The 22,944-nt window shown below is 33.2% G+C and overlaps 1 protein-coding gene across 1 annotated transcript in view; it reads right to left on the minus strand.

The window, feature by feature from the left end:
* Positions 1-13,831, minus strand: part of LOC145732856 (5-hydroxytryptamine receptor-like) — a 42,153-nt gene extending 28,322 nt beyond the window's left edge. The window contains 1 exon segment of the mRNA XM_081985396.1: positions 13,591-13,831. The gene's annotated coding sequence lies outside the window, so the exon portion shown is untranslated.
* Between the last annotated feature and the right edge of the window lie 9,113 nt (positions 13,832-22,944).

The following is a 22,944-nucleotide window of genomic DNA, read 5'->3' on the forward strand; positions in this document are numbered from 1 at the left end:
TGCCCTATCTAGTTAAAATTCTAGACGCTCCTGTTATTTCCAACAGGCTTTTGTTTGTTCCTTTTATATTACAAAGTTTGCTAACAAACCTGTACACGTCAGACGAATCATTAACTTTAAAATAGAAACGCATTATGAATTATTTATTTAATCAGTACGCTTAAACTAAAAACTATTTAAATTTCGCCACAAAATCTAGGTGATTATGTACTCTCTATCCCAGCCGAAATGGCAGTGACGTGAGATTGAAGTTCATGTCTTATGGCGTTCTTGATTGGCAAAAGTTAGTGCAAAACTAACTTGGTTGCATCTTGCTTTATAATGCCAGTGAAAGTTAATTACACAGTTAATAACACTGCATTAAATTAACCACCCTGTAACTGTCAAAATAACAGAGTTATAGGCAGTAAAAACTGTCAAAATCAAAAATTCATTTAATTCTCAAAAAACTCAATTTCTACAATACGAATTGTCACCACTATTCCCGCCATATTGGAATTTTTGACAAGCACCTTCTAGTATAGTAGGCGGTAATGAGTAAAGTTTTTCATGTGGCATGGCCATCTATCCAAGTTTTACCCCCTAACAGCGCCAACGTCGATTTTAACGAATGGTTAAAGAACATACGTTAGAGTTCCGTCTCGATCGGTTCACAACTAATAGACAAGGAACGACAATTATTACGTCACTGCCGCTAGCTCTGGGATAGACTTTTGTAATTTCGGATCTTGATACAAAAGTCACGTGACCTTCGTGTAATTTTGTAATCATCGTGCCATGTGACTTTTAGATCATAACGTATTTGAACAAAACAATTGATTTCCTAATAACATTTTATTGCATTTTCCAAATGCACCTGTCCATAAAGTTGAAATAAAATTTCCGTTATGAGTTTTTGGTTGGGCTCTCAACCGTATAAAACTTTCCTGTTCGCAAATCTGTTCCCTGAATATTTCCATAGGTCTCGCAACTTACGCAGATAAAATTCAAATTCCAGTTTCGGGACAGAATGAATTTGAGGCTCCGGCGCAGAAAGTGACGTCATTCATTTAACGTCAGCTTATTAATGCAATAAGGGGTGAAGAGACTGACGAAAACGGTATCACTCTTTTAAAATTAATGCGTTTTACGTTAAAATTCTGTTCACGCTTAATACGAGACAATTATGATGTCTCCACTGAGATTTACGCAAATGCTGCACATATTACTAGACAGTCTGTAACTTATCAGTGCAGCCTCATGTTTGCATAATTACGTAATTTACTATAATTTCGCTTAGAAAGCAACGTTACACTAACTTCCGTCATAATTAAACTTTAATCCGAACTACACCGAAGGCAAGCAATAAGGAACAAATTTGGCAATTCATTCTCCTTGTCTCAATATTAATCCCTTACATCCTGCGTTTCCATTCGAGCCATCACTAACTTACTGTTTACTGTTAACTAACCCGTAATTAAATTGGGACTCCTTTGCTATAACTTCTAAACTAATTGACCTCCAACACTCATCTGCTGACACCTTTTATACTGTGTGAGGTGCTTTTGTCCTTTATGGGATCGTTATCAACAGGTCGTTTAGGTTTAATGAACAAGTTAACTTTCCGGAAAGTACATTTAGAGTAAACTTTTTGACAGAAAATTATCAATTTCAGTTATGTTTAGTGAATAGTTTGTGATTTTTTTATTAGTCAATTGGCGTTTCAAAATAAGAGATAGTCCCTCTGGTGATCAGTTTTGAAAACAGTGTCGGCCATTCCAGCTGTCATTTCTCCCTTTGTTTACATTGATTTTGACAGTGACAGTGTCATATTATTTATAATGTTAGGTTAGGAACGGGTTGCCCGATTTTAGTTCAAATGGCGCTGCGATCTTAACTTGAAACGCCAATAGGAAACGTTCGTTTGAAATTCGACTATCTGTTCTTGTCTTTGACTCGTTTGGGATTATTTTAATGTTGACTGAGCAAAATATGGCATGGAATATACAAAGTATGTCATTTAGTATTGTTTTAAATTTAAGAGAGTCGATAAAGTGACAGTAATGGAAACTTTTTTAAACTTATCGAATCCCGAGTAACACCTGCCTATAAATTATTACGGTGCCGAGTCAAACTTGAGATTTAATTATAAAGGACTTTGCGTTAATGGAAACCATTGAAAGTTTGGAAAATTGTAAAAGTTCTGACAATCGACTGACGTCTAGACAAATTACCCATCGTTTGAGCTATTCTTAAGTGGTTTGAGGAAGGAAATTTTGAATTAATTTTAAAGAACCAATTGAAAAAAAGTAATAAACTATAATTACACAATAAATTCATAAAATTTGCGTTTTAGTTTTTCTTGTTGTCGTCGTTCCTGTTCCTCTTGTTTTTCCTTCTGTCGTTGTTCTTTTTCGGCATCCATCTTTTGTAGTATTGTCGCCATAAATGTCGCCAGTTGTTACTCAATTTTTGGCGTTTGTTGTCTTGTATTCACCATTCACGTACAGCACAATTCTTCACTCACTTATCCCACTTCTCGACACCAAATGTTACACTTTACTGGGTTCATTTTGATAAGTGAGACTTTGAATAATTTCAGGAAATCTTAATCTGGTTATGTAGCCTTTGTAACAATATTTCCAGACCATTTAGTTTGCTAAAGAGAATATGTTTATTCTAGCGTTCAATTCCCATCATCAACCTAATTATTGTTCCAATTATCTTGCTTTGTAGCATCTAAAATAGTTAAGGCAGACTGGCTGGAGACCTTTAATTAATTACACGCATACTTAACGAGACCTGCCACTTTAAGTTATATTAACATTTCGAAAGCACCAAACTTTACCGGCAAAGAGACAATCGGTATTTGTTTCCAATAAAACAAAATTTTCCGTCGTAAAGATCAGATTTTCTTGCGCTTATAAAACAAGGCTTTCAAAGGAAAAATAATTTGAATTCTTGTCCCCCGTGGCTATTGCGATGGAATTCCATTAGAAAGAATTCTTTCATTCTTTAGATTTTTTTTTAATTTGGTTGATGCCGATTGCTTTTATTTTTCTCTCCATTGAAAAACTGACTCAGACTTATTTTAAATTTTGTTATTGATGAGGAGAGCTACGGAAGAGCACTTCGACCGTTACGTCATCGCCTTTGATAATGTCCGCCGCAGATGTGGACGAAACGTCAGGAAGAAATTCCATTGGACCACGGATTATAAGCCCGGATAACTTTTGTATTTCAACGAACAGTGTTTAGAATCTGACTAAACTGAAATCATGCCAAAAAAAATTGAAGAGCCCTTAATTTAAAATCGTTTACAAAAGCAAACTCTCTGAATAAAGTCACCATAATGTTAGCACTTAAAAAGTCTGCTTTATTCATTATCTGATATCTTTCCAGTGAAATTATTTTTGCTTATTCATGTTTTCGGCCAAAATGATTAATTAATTTTGTAAACTGCTCGTTTTTAGTCAAGTGAATACACTTAAAACAAAATAAAATTTGTATTTATTTTAGCAATAAATTATAAACATTTGTTTGTCACTTTGGCACCTACTTTAGTATTCATACATTTTAGTTAAAATTGAAATAAAACAGCTTCGTCAACTGAGTTATGCTTATCAACATGACCCAACTGGCATTCTTTTGTCTGAATATTTAGCTGCATGATGAAAGCTGACTATTGTCAAGTAATGAACGGTATAAATAATGAAGCGAGGAACGCTCAGTTTCTATTCTGGATACTTTTTATTCCGCTTTCTGGACAGTTTTGCCGAGCTGGAGAAAAATGTGCGACGCGTAACAATTACTGAAATTAAAAACCAGGAAAAATTTGACTTTTCTACTTTTTAAATATTTTTGCTTGTAATAAACGAGCTGTTTAATTAAATGTCGTTTAATGCGTAGCATAAATCACAGAAACTGTTTGTAGTTTGCGTTGCTTTTTTTAACCAATCACAAACTATTCTCTTTGTGATTGGTCAAATTGACACGTTAGGTTGACTTTTGTATTTGTAGGGTTAAGTTCAAAACTAGAACATTGCTGTACTGTTTCAATGACGTTTGATAGAGAAGCATGCACTAGTTTAAAAAAGGAACAAAACAAATTTTTTCTGGACTTGTATTTTAAAAAATAAAAAAATGTTGTTCTTCTCAAATATGAAATGAAAAAAAATATATGGAAGAGTCCCATTGCCTTCAGAGGCCTCTAATAACTAACTAACTCTCTCTAACATAAACCAACCTTTTGGCTTCCCGTAAAAAGATAACGGGGCGATAATTTCCAGTACCTTTAATCCAATGGGAGCAATTTTCTGAAACGCCCAACCGCCGACAGATCTCATTCCACACCGGAACCAATTTTGTAGCTTTTTTTTTTCCCCAGTAATTGCGGATTACTTTGATATATTATTCATGTGTGAACACCGTTTTTGCCGCGTACAAAGAGTGCTAAAACCGCTTTGTGGTGATTCGTTGACGACCTTAAAGAGTTTTCCCGTAAAGCATAGAGTTTTTCTAAAAGGATATCAATTTTCATGGTTGTTCTAAATGCAAATTTTGTGGTCGCACAAATTAACCAAAAAATACTTGAAATGAAGAAGCTGAAAAATACTTTCAGCTGACTTTCTGGAGATCATTTATTAAGAAAATCCTCTTCATAAAAATGAATTAATATACCTTTTCTGAAATATAATATCTAGTCAACCCTGATGTAATTAATCGGGGTTTTCCTTTAAATACTTTCTTCGAGAAGCCCCTAAAATGTTCTCGTTAAATACGGAAAAATCGTTAATGGGCGTTATATTCTTCCTGGGAAATTTCTGCACAGATAAATATATTTTCTAAATTATTCTTAATTACAATAATAGAAGAAATTTTTTTAACTTTTTGGGATAAAAACGTTTCGTCTCATTAACTGCGTCTCACTTTTTTCGCAAACTTTCAACATTAGGTGTCCGGATTTTCATTTCGAGCTGGTTCATAAAGACCTTAATGCCACGAAACTTTCCGCACGGATTTTGCAGAGTTTTTCGTAAACGCGAAAGAATCGACCATTTTCTACATTCAGTCATTCGAGAAAAAAATCTTGTCTTTAAAAGAATGTTTTTTTGAATTTCAATATCTTGGAAACATAAAGAAATAGAAGGGAGAAATTTGAGTTAATTTTTAACATGGCGTTTTCACAGAACAACAGACAGAGCTGTACTGACAACCAAATGTCATCTGTCAAAATATGACGTGATAATATAATAGAAAGGAAAATCAAGGTTTTGGAATAATTCTATTAAATTTGACAAATTAAATAACTATTAAATTGCACAGTGGGTATAGATTGTGATTGGTAACTTAAGTACTTTTTGAACTTTAATATGTCGAAAAAAGAGAAACATGGGTAGTATTTTTATGCTCTTTCGATTAGTGTTTAAATCAGACCAATGGGATTTCAACTAAAAGAGATAGACTTAAGTTCATAATCTAGAAACCTTTAGAATTATGAATTTTAATGATAAAAAATATCTTAACTTAACTAACCTGGTTTTTGGGAAAAAGTAAAGTTTCCTAATAAAGTTTTGGTTATTCTCGGTTCGAAACACTTAACGTTGAAAATGAAACGGCAATTTATCAAACGTTAACTTAGTGTAGAATTTCCTATTGTTCGTTTATAATAATATAGCGCTTTGTTCACCACACTCTGGACCCTTCCGCAAATTTCGCCAGAAAGAGGTATTCCGAAATATTTGTGTAATTTCTCTGGAGAGGCATAACGCGTCGCAATTTCTGTTTCCTCCAGACTGGTAAATTACATTGTTCTCTCTCTTCTGTTTTGGTGGCAAAAATGCTCGAGAGAAACTGCATGCAAGCAGAAAATTTCAAAAACGGAAAAGATGCCCACACATCATAAAAGAGGGTTCTTTCGCTATTCACTCAATTTTCCCTCTAATAGATTTCTCTAGAAGCGTTTAATGGAAAACGATATGACTGCTCTATATATTTCTCTGTTTTGAGAGGATTTGAACGGATGCTTTTTCTCGTTTCAAGTCAATTTATTTGTTTTGGTTGGTTGTGAAGTAAATTACACCATTAATTAAGACGTAAACATAATGCAAGCAAGGTTATGCTCAGGATCCTGTTGCAGACTTTTTTAGAATGGCAAATACCACAAGAACATGTCGGTTTTGTGAAGGGAAAGGGTACGAAACATAATGCTCAATACCTTTGGGCAAATAAATTAAGCGTACAGAAAACGCAAATTTCGCGAACGAAGCTAAAAACTAAAGGGACGATGGGAATATTAGAAACAATTTATGGTCCTCAAAGCCAGGCGAAATTCCCCATGTTCTCCATTCCGTGATTTACTACGAGTTATACTTAAGCTAAATAACGACGCGAAGATAAATTAGGCAATGCATCATTCCAACGGGAATTTCAATGAAAACGCAATTTTTTAAATAAAAATCCTTCACTTAACGGAATAACTATAATAACCGTTTTGTGATGAACGAAAGCGAAAGCTTGAAAATTGAAACTAGTTAAATAAACTGCATTTAAAAAGGTGATGAGTGACTTACATGTTATGCACTAAAGTAGATGACTTAGTGTTGATTGATTGTATGCAGGACAAAGATTTAGTTGGATTTTGTGTTAATTGTGCTATTTTGACCATACCTCGACGAGTTTCCTTTTACAGAGCTTACCAGAAACATTTAAACAAAACTAGTGGTTCTAGAAAAATGTCAAAATGAATACTTTTAGTCAAAAATATTAACTATTTCAGCAACGTCAAAAACTCTGCAGAAAGAATAGCAAATTGCCAATAACGACCACTACGTTTGAACAAAACGAGTGAAACTGAGTTTTTTTTTGCTCATTTTTAAAGCGACCCAAGTTATTTATCATTTTCGTAAAAAACAAATTTCTGTTATTTCAAAAACAAAGATGGCGTGAGGTGTTCAATTGTTTTTGCAATAACCTGCTTTAACTTCATAACGGTTTGACCAATTTTAACAAATTCGGTATTGTTGAAAAGAGCATTTCTTGGGCAATAAGAATCAACCAAAATATCGTTAATTTAGTTGAATCTTTCTGCGCCAGGGGGCTACTTTTCACACCATGACTCAAATGACACAATATGACTTTTTCTTTATGAAAAAGTAGCCAAATAGGTCAGTGGAAAACGTTTTTCAAATTCTCGTTCCTAACCTGAAATATTAAGATTATGAGATATGGTTTTATTGGGTCACCCGGTACATCACTAAAGCATTATTTTTTGGTGGTTAATTTGGAACTTCACTACACACTTTCTGCTTATTCAAACGAGTTATAAAATTCACAAAAAGTAAATTAACGCAAAGCATTTACCTCATCCAGGTAAACCTTTTTTTAGTATCCCCCTATGCGCTTCCAAAATGCAATGCACGTTCGAAAAACTTATCCGTTATATCATTTTTGACATGTATATTCACGGGGACTTTTAAACGTATCCCTTTTTACGGCCCGAGGGATTCAGATCTTCCCCACGTACACGCAGAACCTCGGGCTCTGACGCCGTAATCCTGGTGCGTTTCTTTTTGTATTTTTTAGCGTTTGTATGTCGTGTTAGGTCCCTTGAAGGTTTCACTTTTATTTGTCGTAAAAAACGAGTTAGAGTAGCGAATATGCTTTTACGATTTTGATGTTTTTTTTTAGAAAGGTTTGGATGTACCGGGTGACCCAATAAGACTCGACCATATCTCGGGAACCGTTTGATAGTGTCCAAATGCTGGAACAAAACTGTTTTGCGGTTTACTGTCCTATTTTTTTGTGAAACTGAACTTTAATGGATTTCTCGGTTTTCGAACTACAGGGTGACTTTAAAAACTCTGTACTTTGGAACTATTATTTACTCTTTTATAGAAAACCTTAGAAGAAAACATCATTTTCAACAATTTTTAGATTTAGTAGTATTTTGATATAATTTGAAAACATTTTCATTGATGTGAACTAAAATAATTATCAACGTTATTACGTTAAAATGAGCTAAATACCTATATCGATTTGTGTGATAAAAACCATAGTTTTCTTTGAAAAAGAAAAACAATATCCACCAATCTGAATTAGTTTTCAGAATTGTAATTAGGCTTAAAATCATTGAAAATAACTTTAATAAATCACACTGATTAACTAACAAACATGGGCTATGAAAAAGCATTTGTTTGTTTTAATGTGAATTTATTGCTTAAATATTGGCTCGTTAAACTTCGAGACTAATCCATTTTGCTTACGGTGTTTAGCAAATACTGTTATCACCTTTAGGGAGTAGTTACATAATAAAAGTTTACTAGTAAAGTTATTGCACCTTTGAAACCAATGTTGCAGAAGATTTAGCAAACATTTTCCGCTTACACAATTTCAAAACTAACCACATTTCATTTAACATGATGCAGGCTTAAATACGATTTCCCGAATGAGTGCACCACAAACAGGTGCTACCCAGCAAGATTTAAGCCCCAAATAGCCCTGAAAGCGCCTCAATTTTAATAAATTTTCTGAAAGCAAACTCATTCCACGTTCCTCTATTGTGAGATTTATTGGCTTTTGTTTGTTACGCCTGTTATAGATAATCAAATTCAAGGCTAAGCATGTTATCCAGATTGAAATATCTCAGCGGGTTACTTTAATAATAAACCCCAAATTTAGGTAAAACAGATTTTTCTTAAAAAAAATTAATTGAAATATGATTTAAATTAGTTTTGCTTTAAAAAAATTTTTTTTGGTTAACTTTTACAGTGAGCCAAGTTTTTTGATTTCTATTAGAAAACTTTTTAAGGATTACTTTAAAAAAAAATTAACAAAAAATTGTTTTAATTAATACATACATTTTTCGATGATATACTCGAAAACAAATGACGATACAGGTTTTCTAAAAATGTCATCAAATTTCTCGTAAAAAAGTGCCTCAATGTCTTGACGTGGTTTAGAAACTCAAAGGCAGTGTTGCCCATTTGCTCATTTTTTTTTAGAAAACAGGAGAAGATAATCCAATTTGGAAACCGAATATGAATTTATCATAAAATTCTCTAAACTAACTCTAAAGATAACCGCCAATTTGGCTCACTCTGTATAATTTCGACGAGGAGTAAAACTTTGTACACTAATTTCTAATATGCCAGTAATGCCCACTAATTCCTAATAATTAACTTAACCTAACCTACCCTAACAACACCCACTAACTTCCTAAATTATCACAACTGGAGAGTCTAAAAAAACGTTATTTAATTAAAAAAAGTAAAAATAAGAAAAAATATGGGATACCTTGTATATTTTTTCATTTTTATATTCTACGTCAAATTCTAGACATATTTTGTGTATTAATGTCATATGCCTATCTGTATCCGTTTCTGAGATATTTACCATTTTATGTGAAATTTTGTATTTTCGGGATACTTTAAGCAGCTTTCTCTGTTTTCAACGTGGGCATTCAGCCAAACAACAAATTCTTTGCATTACTCTCGTTTACCTAATTGCTAATTTACCTTTAGTTTACACTTGCCTGCATTAGCACTAATTTAACTTAAACTAAACTAGCGGTTATATTTTCAAAAACAACAAGTTTTCTGCGCTAAAGCTTGTTTGCGCCTTAGTTTCCGGCAACATATTTCCCTGTTAGTAGTTCCTGATCCAAAGAGTTTAGCTTAATTATCTTTGTATTGGGTTGTATAATAATTTTCGAACCGTTAAACTTTTCCAGTAAATACGTTATGAAGGTAAAGTGCTTTTATGTTATTTAACTCAATAAAATTTTAAGACCACTTTTTGTTTTAAGTGGAAAATTGCTTATTTACTTTGTGTATTTAATTAATCCAACAATCCTGTAAAACAACTTGGATTTTACTTACTTGAGTTAATTTGGTTTTCTAAAAAGGGAACTAAATTAATTAAAATCTTGGGTATTTTTTCGGAAAAAAATACAAAATACGCTGATCAATTCACAAAAAAAGAAAAACGAAAGTAAATCAAATAAACGAACCTGGCATTCTGCGCTGGAAATTTAAACAATTCCGCTTAGAAAAAATCTCACGTAACCTTAGAAAGTTCATAGAAAATAAGCTTTGTTTGCCAATACAAACAAAGCGGCGTTTAAAATAACTCGCTGAAACTTCTCTTCAGTCCTCCTTTGTTGCTTTTTTCCAAAGTATTAGGTTTTTCCCATGCTGTTCGTAAAAATTCGAGAAGTTATGTTGCATGTATGAAATATGATATGTCAGACACTCGTCTTCCCAACAAAGGACTGAGAAACAAGAGCGTCGCCAGTCTATGAGCTAGGGGGGGCATGTTGATATGGAATGGAAGATGGGAAAATGGTATTTTATTTAAAATTGCAAGAAACTTGTTCAGTGAGACCTATTTCCTGATTATCAGATCTCCTTCGGTTTTTCGTAAATTCGTCGACTATTTTATTATGAAAATCCTGTACGTTTTCATTGATATTACTTTTTTTGAATTTCTAAGGGGGGGCAGGTGCCCCTACCTGCTCCCCCTTGGCGATGCCCTTGCTGAGAAATAAGGAGACTGGATAAGAAATTTTGGTGTTGTAGCTTTAGCCTCCATGTGTAAGTTGTGCAAAATGATGATTTAACTTCGAAATATTCTACTTTTTTTTTCTATTTAATTACGTCAAAACAAGACTAATGGAATCATCCTTCGACCATAATTTGCAAAAATCTCTTTTTCTGAAGATTGAATGAGGAAAACCTGCATAACAAATATTTACCAGTCGGCTAAGGAAAAAACCGTCTACCTAGCAAATAAACCACAACTGTTTGTTTCGTCTTCATCGTCAGTGGTAAACAAGGTAACGATCTAATTTGGTTTGATTAAAAATAAACAGAAAAAATACTTGTAACTGGAGTGAACTCTGAGAAATTGCATTTTTAGAGTTCAGTGGCTTTTGCACTAACAAAATCGAAAATGTCTCTCATGCATTTGTATTTCACAAATTGAAAAAATGTCATTTTTGCAAAAAGTGCAATTTTGGCAGTTTTTTATTTTACTCCAGGAGGGTTCTAATGCACAGAAAAGGTCATATTTATTTATACCAAAGGACTTCAAATTAGCTGAACTAATTTGAATCTCTGAGACGTGAATTTGTTAGAAAGTAGCCTAGAATGTTCATTTCAAAAATATTTCAATATTTTGACAAAAAATTCAAAATGACGGAACGCCATTTTGTCTGTCTTGTCCAATCGCAAACTATCCACTGTATATGCTCGTAAAGGCTTGATTGGTCAAGAAAAGAAATTTTGGTTATAATTTCCACTATAAAAGTCAAAAGTCATATCGTTTCACCCTCTTTCGATTATACAAAGGACGATTTTACAATAAATAATCTAGAGATTTGGGTTACAGAACCATCGTGTTTCCTAACCTAAGCGGATTAAAGATAAGAGGATTTACATTTTAATGGAGTCAAACAACGGTTTGATTATACACTGGCAAGAGTTGTTTGGAATGTTTCATTTTTGATTCTATTATGCTCTGCCACCAAATGAGTCAGTTTAAAATGCAGTTTCTGCTTTCATATTTTAGCAGAAAAATGATCACCAAAAAAAAAATGCGAGTAATTTGTCTGGATTTCTACCAGACAGAGCGATGTTAAATTAAAATTCGTCTGGCTTTTGAGATAGCGGATGTGTGGTCAAAGAAACGTTTTAAACAGAAAATGGTTTTGTTGTTTTCCTAGCTAAATTAAATACAAAATAAAGTTATATTTACAAATCTACCAGACTTAAAAGTCATTTAAATCATTATACCAGTTGAAAAATAGAATACTAAAATATGTCCAGATTTCCGACATTATTTGATCTTTTAATATCATATTATGTCCAGAAATAACCACAAAGCAAATAATAATATTATATTTGGATTCATCTCTCTGTTTTTAAACATTAAATTGATTTTATTGTCGTCATAAATTTTGTGGTGCAAACCAAGTTTTTCTGATTGATTTATATGTTTTTCTTTAAACATTATCAAAAACTTAATTAAAACATACATCATATTGGTGTTAGAATTGAAATCAATCAACTTGACTGTCATATACGTATAACCGAGCAAAAAATGTCCTTTTCAATTCTTCTCCATTGAATCTTTCCATTCAGCTCAATTAGAAACGTGGGATTGGTAAATTGATTATAGGTAATCGCATACAAATTCAATTAAATCCCTTAATAGCGACCTTTTCTGAGCTTTTGATCCGTTTATAGAGTAAAGGCCAATGGAGTAAAGTTGAGTCCAAAATAAATGACTCTTTCTATCTTGCCACAGAAGGTTTTGGGAATTGTCAAAGTATGCTAAGCTCCTAGCTTTCAGCTGCTAAGCTTCTAAAAATCACTGAAAACCTCCCAAAAGGTGCCAGAGGCCTCTAAATACTACTGGAAACCTCATACGAATTTCCAGAAGAATCTACAAGTACTTTAATTTTACAAGAATATTTGAAATTTGTCAGAGAATGCTAAGCTTCTAGTTTCTAGTTGCTAACCTTCTAAAAATTACTGTAAACCTCTCAAAAAGTGCCAGAAGCCTCTAAATACTACTGCAAACCTCATACGAATGTCCAGAAGAATCTACTAGTGCTCTAAATGTTCCAAAAATATTGAAAATTTGTCAGAGAATGCTAAAGCTTCTAGCTTACAGCTACTAAGCTTCTAGAAAACATTGAAAACCTCCCAAAAAGTCCTAGAAGTCTCTAAATAGTACTGAAACCCTCATAAGAATTTCCAGAAGAACCTGAAATACTCTAAATGTTCCAAGAATATTTGAGAATTGTCAAAGTATGCTAATCTTCTAGTTTTCAGCTGCTAAGTTTCTAAAAATCAATGAAATCGCCCCAAAAAGTGCCAGAGGCCTCTAAATACTACTGAAAACCTCTTCAAAGCCTCTAAGACTACTTTGAGTATGCCACCAAAGTCTAAACACTACTGAAAAATTCCTGCAACCCTCCATAGACCTCTACAAGTATCTTAAACGTTCCAGTTTTTTTTTAAATAATTGCTCTCTCCCTCTGAATTTTTCTAAAAACTAAGTTTGACAAAAACGAAACATTGACATCTGGTGGCAACAAAATATTGTAAAATTCACCTAAATAAACGTGACAACATCGCTCATTGTTACCAACCTTATGCTGGCACAAATTATCGGAATTTGTTGACGTCATACCAGTTTTCTTTGAGTGTTGGTGTATTAATGTATATAGTAAGTTCAGCAAAACGGTCACAATTGAGTACCTTCGTTAATAAACGACCATATTCGAATTAACCATTTTTGTGGCTTCAAAAATTCAGTCGAAACTAGTTTGATTATGCAAATTTCGGTAGCAACGTTTCCTCATTAACCGAGTTTTCATTTAAAGTTCTTGTAAACTCGTGTCAACTACTAGATGTAGCTAAGAATGAATTATAACGAAACTGTATGTGTTTGTCTTTTCATATTCCCAGTTGGTTTCGTTTCATTATATCTGATGTGTGTTTTATCAGGTTTTTGTTACAGAATGGTGATTAATTATACTTAATTTCAGTTTTATCTTTAAGTATGTTTTAATTTTCATTAAAATACTTACAATACAATATTTACCTTAAAATGTAGCTTTACATTCCTGAAAAAAAAACAAACACAAAAATCACCAGCCAGACAAAGTTTGGACAGAATTAAATACGTGAAAGCAGTCGATGACGATTCGATAAATGAAATTGAAAACTTCGCGACGTTTCGTCAGACTAGACCATCCGCAACGTTGAACTCGCGATTCGAATCTACAAGTCCGAAACGGCGCGAACAGAGAAAACGTCGGCGTCGCGACGCAAGCGTAACGAGCGTCCTCACAGCTGCCGATTGTGCTCCTTATGTTACGTCATTTTTCTGTGTATATATGAAAAACGGGGTGAAAAAATTGAAATAACAATATTCTGTTGGGGATATAACGGGAGAGTTACTTCCTGTTGGGATTCCGTAAAAGCCGGAAATGGTTCGAGAGATTCGTTATGTGCCTTTACTCTGAAGTATGATGGTTTCGTTTTTGATTGCTAAATTGTACACTCTCTCTCAAGAAAAGCTTGCACTTTTTATAGAAAATGCAAAAGTTTCATGTCAATCAATTCAAATGAGTTTTAAGCATTTATCAGTCAAGATTCATGAAAATTGGCTTAACCAACCATTTTCAAAGTCAAAATCATAAAAACCAGTCAAATATCACGATATTTCCAGTCATTTCAGTCAATTTAATAAATTTTGGTTATTATTTAGCAATAAGCTACTGAACAAAGATTAACGTTGACATTATAGAGCAAAATTAACGGGACAAAATAAATAACCAAGATATACGGGATATAATTCAAATTTTTTGCTACTCGAGCCACTTACATTAGAGCCATCCGCCGTTCTGGGAAATTTATATCAGAAATAAGGTTTTCGGGTAACTTGCTGGGCTCCAGCTGTTTCCAATTCCATGTTTTGTCCTCGGCGTGCAACACTAAAAATTGCAAACAATTGTATCGATTGGACCGAAAATTCGCACCACGACCCTCATATTCCGATAACAATAATTGAAAAGCTGTTTTCACGTCAAACTAATCCGGATCATATTTTTATTGCAATTGTCGGTTGATCCAGTTTGTAAAGTAAAAAACGATTTGGTTTTAACTGTTCTTAGGGTAGTGAGCTTTATGAAATGTTCAAAATTGTGGTTTGGAAAATACAGCATTACAGGACTTGGACACTTCAAATGTTGCTTCGAAAACTTTCGATTCATCTCATGTCAATGGAAATTGACCTAAAATTTGTATTTTCAGTCAATTTTTATGATTTTTAATTGAACTATCACACTTACAGCCTGAAAATTGATCAGCAAACCAAATTTTAACTTTAAAACCTTGAAAACTAAATTTTGACTTGAAAACTGTCTTTGAAACCATATTTTGACTTTAAAACCTTAAAAACTGTCTTAGAAACCAAATTTTGACTTAGACACTTGAAAGGTTGCTTTGAAAACTTTAAATTCACTTTCTATCAATGGAGATTGACTTAAAATTTGTATTTTGAGTGAGTTTTCATGATTTTCAAGTAAACTATCACACTTACAGCCTGAAAATTGATTAGGAAACCAAATTTTGACTTTACACCCTTGAAAACTGCTTTGATTCAATACAACAACTTTTGGATCAAAATTTTTAAAAACTCAGCTTTCTGTCACTTTCCTTACTATAACTATGAAATTGACTGCAGTTTGATTCATGGAACATAAAACTCTTCAATGTGAGAATTAACCACAAAAGTTTTCATATTTTACAGCTCTTTTCTCGACGAAATTTGGGACACTTTTGCTTCCAAACTGTAGTTACGATCAATTATAATAATTTTGCTTTTAACAGAAATATTTCACGTCAATGGAAATTGTCTTCTGAGTGCTTTTCCTTGCACTGTGTCGCCGAAATGTAAATTAACAACAGTAGCCAGATTAATAGAGCTGAAAGCTCTTTCATGAAGAAGCATTCCAGCCAATAATAATCACTTTCAGGAAATTCATTTTATTTTTCAAAGCTATTTTCAGTTAATTCTGCATTTTGCAACACGGTAATAACAGGGCAAGATAATTGTTTAACACAATTTAATGATGAATTAGTTTAATTGAGATTAAACAAATATTAGCGTTTGGGAGAAACTAGAAACCTGCAATCATAAATTATTTATCAATTATTGAGTAAAATTTAATATTGTTATTTTCCCAATAGAATTTATGAATAAACTGCATTTCATTTGCAATGTCACAACTGTGTTTTGCTCTAATTTTTCAATGTTTTTACTATAAAAAAAAATGCAGTTGCTCTAAAAATTTATTAAAATTACTAGAAGTTAATAGACTGATCAGGGCTCAGAGTTTTATAATTTTGTTCATTAATCACAAAGAGGGAAACACAATTTGGTATTATTAGATGAAAAACAGTAATTTATTTATAAAACCTTGTAAATAGGGCCTAAATTGAACAGTAAGGACATATTGGCTAATCAAGCCTTCAAACGTCACATTTAGCCACCACAAACTTTATGTATTATTATTTATGTTTGATGAAATTAATGCTGCAAGTTAAAATTTGATAGAATAGTACAAAAGCTTTGATCCCTTGGTACACCCATCTGATTACGATCATAAAACACACATTTAATTAAATTAATTCCACACACATAATGAATTAATCAGTGCACAAACAGAATTTTATTCCATTTAATGGTTTTTAATTACTTTTCGATAAAATTAACTGAAATGTTCGCGCGCATTACCCAACTGGATAAAATAGGAAACCAAATAAACAAACAGGCCCCAGTAAGTTTTTCCATTTTTCAGGGTAATCTTTCTGCGAGTTTCAGAACTTATTTAAGGCTTACGTCATTTCTACATTATTAATGGTGCGCCTAAACAAGTGCAACCTGTGCTTCAATTAACTAAATTGCCTCGCTTATTTTAAAAAGCATTGTTGGAAATAGAGAAATATTTTAGCAATTAATTATTTGTCTCACACAAAAGAAGCATTTAGATGCTCCATTGAGTTTGTATTTGTTTTTACTTTTGACAAAATGAGCCTATTTTGATAGCAGACTTGTCTTCAACAATTTATTTTCCCTAATATAAATTCTCTATAAATATGATGATGATAATTACCAAATTTACCTTCAAAGGGCTATTTTGCATACTACTACAATAGGGAAGTAAACAACACGAACTGGTTTCTGGCACCAAAAACGGTTCAAATAAAGTATAAAGTTTCGTAAACTTAAAAGGGCATTTACCCTTCGTTTAGAGTAGGGCTCACTATCGTCCCCATACATTATCAGATGACATCTCACGTTTCCGTTAACAAATGCACTCCAAGTTGGGAAAGAGCTTGGTTTGCTATTTTGCGGCATATTAAGTGCATTTTCAGCGTTAATTCACAAAGGAAAGTCAAGAGCACTTTATGGCAATTTGATAGTCATAATTATCATCATTTTTGATTTAATACACAAATCATTTGTTATAAAATGAAACAAAGATTGGATGAAGCGTTTACAACCTATTCGCAAACATAATATCAGTTTTGTCTCTTTTAGTGTTATTATTCAATAATAAAGTCAATTTTATAACTTAATAAAAGTGTCAGGATTGCCAAATATCCAAGATTGATAGCGTCCATGTTAGGATAAAGGCCTAAAAAATCGGTCATTCTTTAATAGACAGACTGTTTAGGGAGTTTTATAATTTTAAATGAATAATCAATGTGATTATACAACACTCAATATTTAACAGAATTAATTTATAAATAAATATATATATTATATTATTATTTTATTATACAGATGTGGTAAATCCAAAACCGACCATAGGAAGACCGTGTAACTGACAGAGAAACGTAGATAATTGCATGCGTGGGACAAAGACAAAAAACGAAAAAAATACCAAGTAGGCCATATTTTCAGTACGCTGTTGCCAAAATCCAATACCGCCGACAAAATTATTTTTATAATTTAATTTTTAATTAAAGCAGCTTTTAGATTGTTGCTTTTTCTTGACCAATCACAAACTAGGAACAGTGCAGTAATTTACGCAAATACTGCACATGTGGACTACTTTATCAACTTCAGCACTCATTTTGACTATCGAAGTTATCAAAAAAGCTTTCTGACAATTCAAAGACAGTAAGAAGCATTCAGTGGCTTTATTTTAACAATTTTGGGACAGTAAAATGCTTCTAGCACTTATTTCGCTAACTAAAGTTATCTAAAATGCTTTCTGACAATTTAAAGACAGTAAGAAGCATTTAGTAGCTTAATTCTAACAATTTTGGGACAGTAAATTGCTTCCTGAATTTGTTTGCCTTCTAGTAACAGTAAAATGCTTCCAGCACTCATTTTGACTATCCAAAGTTATCAAAAAAGCTTTCTGACAATTCAAAGACAGTAAGAAACATTCAGTGGCTTTATTTTAACAATTTTGGGACAGTAAAATGCCACAGACAACCCTAGTAACTAATGCCATTTCTTGATTCTGTTGCCTATTCTAGTGAGTTGTCTAAATGTTGCCGTTTTTAAGATATTGACTGTTAAACATTGAAATTTTGACAATTTGGAAGACTATAGCAGGCGAACAAAACGGTTTACATGTCCCTATATTACTTTTTTGAAATCTTATGACGGTATTTTCAATATTTTCAAAAAAAAAAAAACAAAAAAATACTCAAACTTTGGTTTCTTAGATACAGTACCTTGAATTCTTAGTTGGCCACCCTGTACAAGGCATTGTCTTACTCTTCATTGGTCAATTTCGAAAATAAAAAAATACGTGTATAGTTTTTTGGTTGATCTCCTTAAAAAGTGCCCCTTATTGCTGGAAATGGTTTACGAGGATAACGATTCGACTGCCTTCATTAGTAACGTGAATCCATGCGCAAAACTAAAGCAGGACCACGAAATTTCCTGCTTTTAACAGGCAAGGTACCTTTAATTGTTTCACTAATTATTTGCTCCCACTCGGTTTCCAGATTCACGTCTCGGTCGTATTAATTTTGGACCTTAAGTGCACCCGAATGGTAAAGGTCAAAAATATCAAGTGTACAAGCTGTCGTCTCCAGAGATATAATCGAAAAATGACAAACTTTGTGCCATACAACAGTACTTAGGTAAATTAATCTAATGGACTATTTTTGAATTTAATACAAGTAAAAGCCTCATCTATTACTCTCTATACAGTTGTGGTGTAATGAAGTGCTTTCACAAAATCAGACGTATGGTGATTTTAGGTTTTAATGTAGTTTTAGGTACGTTACACGCTTCGTATTTTGAAAATACCCTATCAAAACTACTCTACCAAGTGTATTTAATAGTTATGAACACCGGTTTGGTGACAATCTACATTATTGCGTGTTTGAGGCAAAGCAACCTTTTAAACTCTCCCAGAAAAATATGTAGAATTTTCACCACTTTGGTGGTGTTATTAATGAATCTGACAATGACCAAGCAGTTGCTTTGTCAAAAAAGGAAAATATCAAGAATGTTTGGTATAATGAAAAAGTACGTGATTGTTAGAGACAAGAAAAGTCATGCCTACAAAATTATCACACTTTGGTCCGCATTTACTATGCTGAAAACAGGACTGATTATTAATAATATAGCAGCAGACTGGTCTACAGGTACTGGACAATGGGTTTCTGTGGTAATATCTACAAAGTTCAACATAGTTTTCCTCGCACTTTCTTATATTTTATACGTAACCAAAGAAAATGTGAAAAACGCCAACCAAGCCTTGAAAGAAGCTAAATCACAAACCGAACTAAAAACCATTGCAATCATTTATAAGGATGCTTATAACATAGTTGATTTGATTAACTCTATAGCTGGAACCACTTTGTTCTGGGCTATAATAGCTGCCACAGCAACCACTTTGAACTTGCTGGCTTCGATTGGAAACTTTATTCAAATAGATTCAAGTACACAATTATCCCTCCAAACTATTATAGTGGAAAGTCTTTACTACGAGGTAAGAACTTTAGTTCGTCACTTTAGCAACTTGTAACCATCTGAAACAGGTCCATGTGGGAGTTTTCGTAGCAATTGCTAATCAATTGAGTTCGGAGATAAGGAAAATCATTGATGTGTGCTTTAAAATGGCAGGAAACTGCAACGAACCGCATCAAATCCAAATCAAAATGTGGTTTTTACGTACTGCTGACGAAGTTTACCTGAGAGATTTCAAGTTGAGTGCGCGGGGATTTTTCACAGTTGATAATGCTTTATTTGTTTTTGTAGCCACCACTATAGGGACTTATGTGACTGTTGTTTTTCAATCGGCTTCAAAGTAAATTCTAGAAAACTCTAATTTTTAAAAATTTTGTTATCTAAAATTTGTACTTTAAAATACAGAAAAATACAATCAGAACAAAAAGTTGTCATGTCATTAAATACAGTTAAAAATCAAATTATAAGTTTTTAATTTTCGGATCTACTCCTACAAATACCAAAGTCAACCTAACCACAAATGTAACGTGTCAAAATTGGATTATTGGGTATTAGGGGTCTTTTTTTACTACTTTTTACAGAAAATTCAAAATTTCATTTTGTCTGTGTTTTCTTGAAACTACGCAATATTTCCTTTAAAATAAGGTGCAAGTCAATATTTTGACAGACAATTCAAAATGGCGGCCTCGATCGCCATTTTGTCTGTCATTTCTTGAAACTACATGAAATTTCCTATAAAATGAGGTGCAAGTCAATATTTTGACAAAAAATTCAAAATGGCGGCCTGGAACGCCATTTTCTCTGTCATTTCTTGAAACTACGTGAAATTTCCTTTAAAATGAGGTGCAAGTCAATATTTTGACAGAAAATTCAAAATGGCGGCCTGGAAAGTCATTATGTCTATCATTTCTTGAAACTACGTCAAATTTCCTTTAAAATGAGGTGCAAGTCAATATTTTGACAGGAAATTCAAAATGGCGGCCTGGAAAGCCATTTTGTCTGTCATTTCTTGAAACTACATGAAATTTCCTTTAAAATGAGGTGCAAGTCAATATTTTGACAGGAAATTCAAAATGGCGGCCTGAAAAGCCATTTTGTCTGTCATTTCTTGAAACTACGTCAAATTTCCTTTAAAATGAGGTGCATGTCAATATTTTGACGGAAAATTCAAAATGGCGGCCTGGAAAGCCATTTTGTCTGTCATTTCTTGAAACTACATGAAATTTCCTTTAAAATGAGGTGCATGTCAATATTTTGACAGAAAATTCAAAATGGCGGCCTGGAAAGCCATTTTGTCTGTCATTTCTTGAAACTACATGAAATTTCCTTTAAAATGAGGTGCATGTCAATATTTTGACAGAAAATTCAAAATGGCGGCCTGAAAAGCAATTTTTTCTGTCATTTCTTGAAACTACGTGAAATTTCCTTTAAAATGAGGTGCAAGTCAATATTTTGACAGAAAATTCCAAATGGCGGGCTGGAACGCCATTTTGTCTGTCATTTCTTGAAACTACGTGAAATTTGCTTTAAAATGAGGTGCAAGTTAATATTTTGACAGAAAATTCAAAATGGCGGCCTCAAACTGTCAAAAAATACAACTTTTTTATTTGTCAAGTTACAGTTGACGTCTCGGTGTCATTTTATGTTAAAATTTCCCGGAAAAGACTCTGGTGCAGTCGGATTTTTGATATCTCAAAAACTAACAGAGTTAGATCTAAAATTTAACATTTTAACTGTCTGTTAATTGTGTAAAATTTCTTTGCCAGGAACTCGGCCGGATTAAGAGACATGAAATCTGACTCAAAAATATTTACAATAATATAATATGTAATATTATGGTAAAGGAAATTTGACGCCCTCTAGCGTCCAAACGGTGTCATCAATCAACTCATGTGGAGATATTTTTGGAAAGCTTGAAATTTGCTCCATCTTTTGCTTTCTATGACATTTTGACGTAGCTTGTCAAGTAAGGGAGTAATTTAGGGTCAAAGCAAGGTGTGTCCCAAAATATGTGATTTAAGGGTGAAATAATTTTGACGGCTTCTAGCGTCCAAACGGTGTTATCAATCAGCTCATGGGGGGACATTTTTGGAAAGCTTGAAATCTGCTCTATCTTTTATTTTCTATGACATTTTGACGTAACTTGTCAAATAAGGGAGTAATTTAGGGTCAAAGCGAGGTGTGTCCCAAAATATGTGATTTTAGGGTGAAAGAATTTTGACGCCCTCTAGCGTCCAAACGGTGTCATCAATCAACTCATGTGGAGATATTTTTGGAAAGCTTGAAATTTGCTCCATCTTTTGCTTTCTATGACATTTTGACGTAGCTTGTCAAGTAAGGGAGTAATTTAGGGTCAAAGCAAGGTGTGTCCCAAAATATGTGATTTAAGGGTGAAATAATTTTGACGGCTTCTAGCGTCCAAACGGTGTCATCAATCAACTCATGTGGAGATATTTTTGGAAAGCTTGAAATCTGCTCTATCTTTTATTTTCTATGACATTTTGACGTAACTTGTCAAATAAGGGAGTAATTTAGGGTCAAAGCGAGGTGTGTCCCAAAATATGTGATTTTAGGGTGAAAGAATTTTGACGCCCTCTAGCGTCCAAACGGTGTCATCAATCAACTCATGTGGAGATATTTTTGGAAAGCTTGAAATTTGCTCCATCTTTTGCTTTCTATGACATTTTGACGTAGCTTGTCAAGTAAGGGAGTAATTTAGGGTCAAAGCAACGTGTGTCAAAAAATATGCTATTTTTACAAAAAGTGCAATTTTGGCAATTTTTTATTTTCCTCCAGGAGGGTTCCAATACACATCAAAGAGCATATTTATACCAAAGGACCTGAAATTAGGTTAGGTTAGGTTAGGTTAGGTTAGACAGGTAGAAATGCTAAGAATATTATATTGACAAAGATGGAGAAAAATTCTGACATCAGTCTAAACAAATATGACGTCAATCAAAAGTTGGATCACATGACCGATATCTTGTGAGCAACTGTTAAATTACGTCATATTCGCTCCGGCCAACTGTCAACTTTTTCTCCATCTTTGTCAATATCTCCTTGATGATTTGTAGAGTAAACTATTTTTTTCCACCCTCTATACAAGGTGTCCTTTTGTCAATTTTTTTACGGGGACTATATGAATGTATTATGGTCTTGCAATAACAAAAAACATAATTTTACAAAGAGCGCACGTGATACTAGTTCACGTGATATTAGTGCTTGTTGCAGTAGAATGATCAGGTGACAATCGGTCAGATGATGACACAGTGGCGGATCCAAGAAGGGGATTATTTTGCCGATGAAAGCAGATAAAGAGATAATCAAGAAAAGTAATGTATTCTTTAAAACAATATTTTTTTAGAGACCATTGACAAAAGCAGTGTTGCCAAAATTGTCCACACTTTAAAAAACAGGACAGTCTTCAACTATTGCAGATACAAATCT

The sequence above is a fragment of the Ips typographus genome, linkage group LG8 (genome assembly GCF_016097725.1).
Source record: "Ips typographus isolate SLU linkage group LG8, UJ_Ityp_2.0, whole genome shotgun sequence".
Taxonomy (NCBI): Eukaryota; Metazoa; Arthropoda; class Insecta; order Coleoptera; family Curculionidae; genus Ips; species Ips typographus.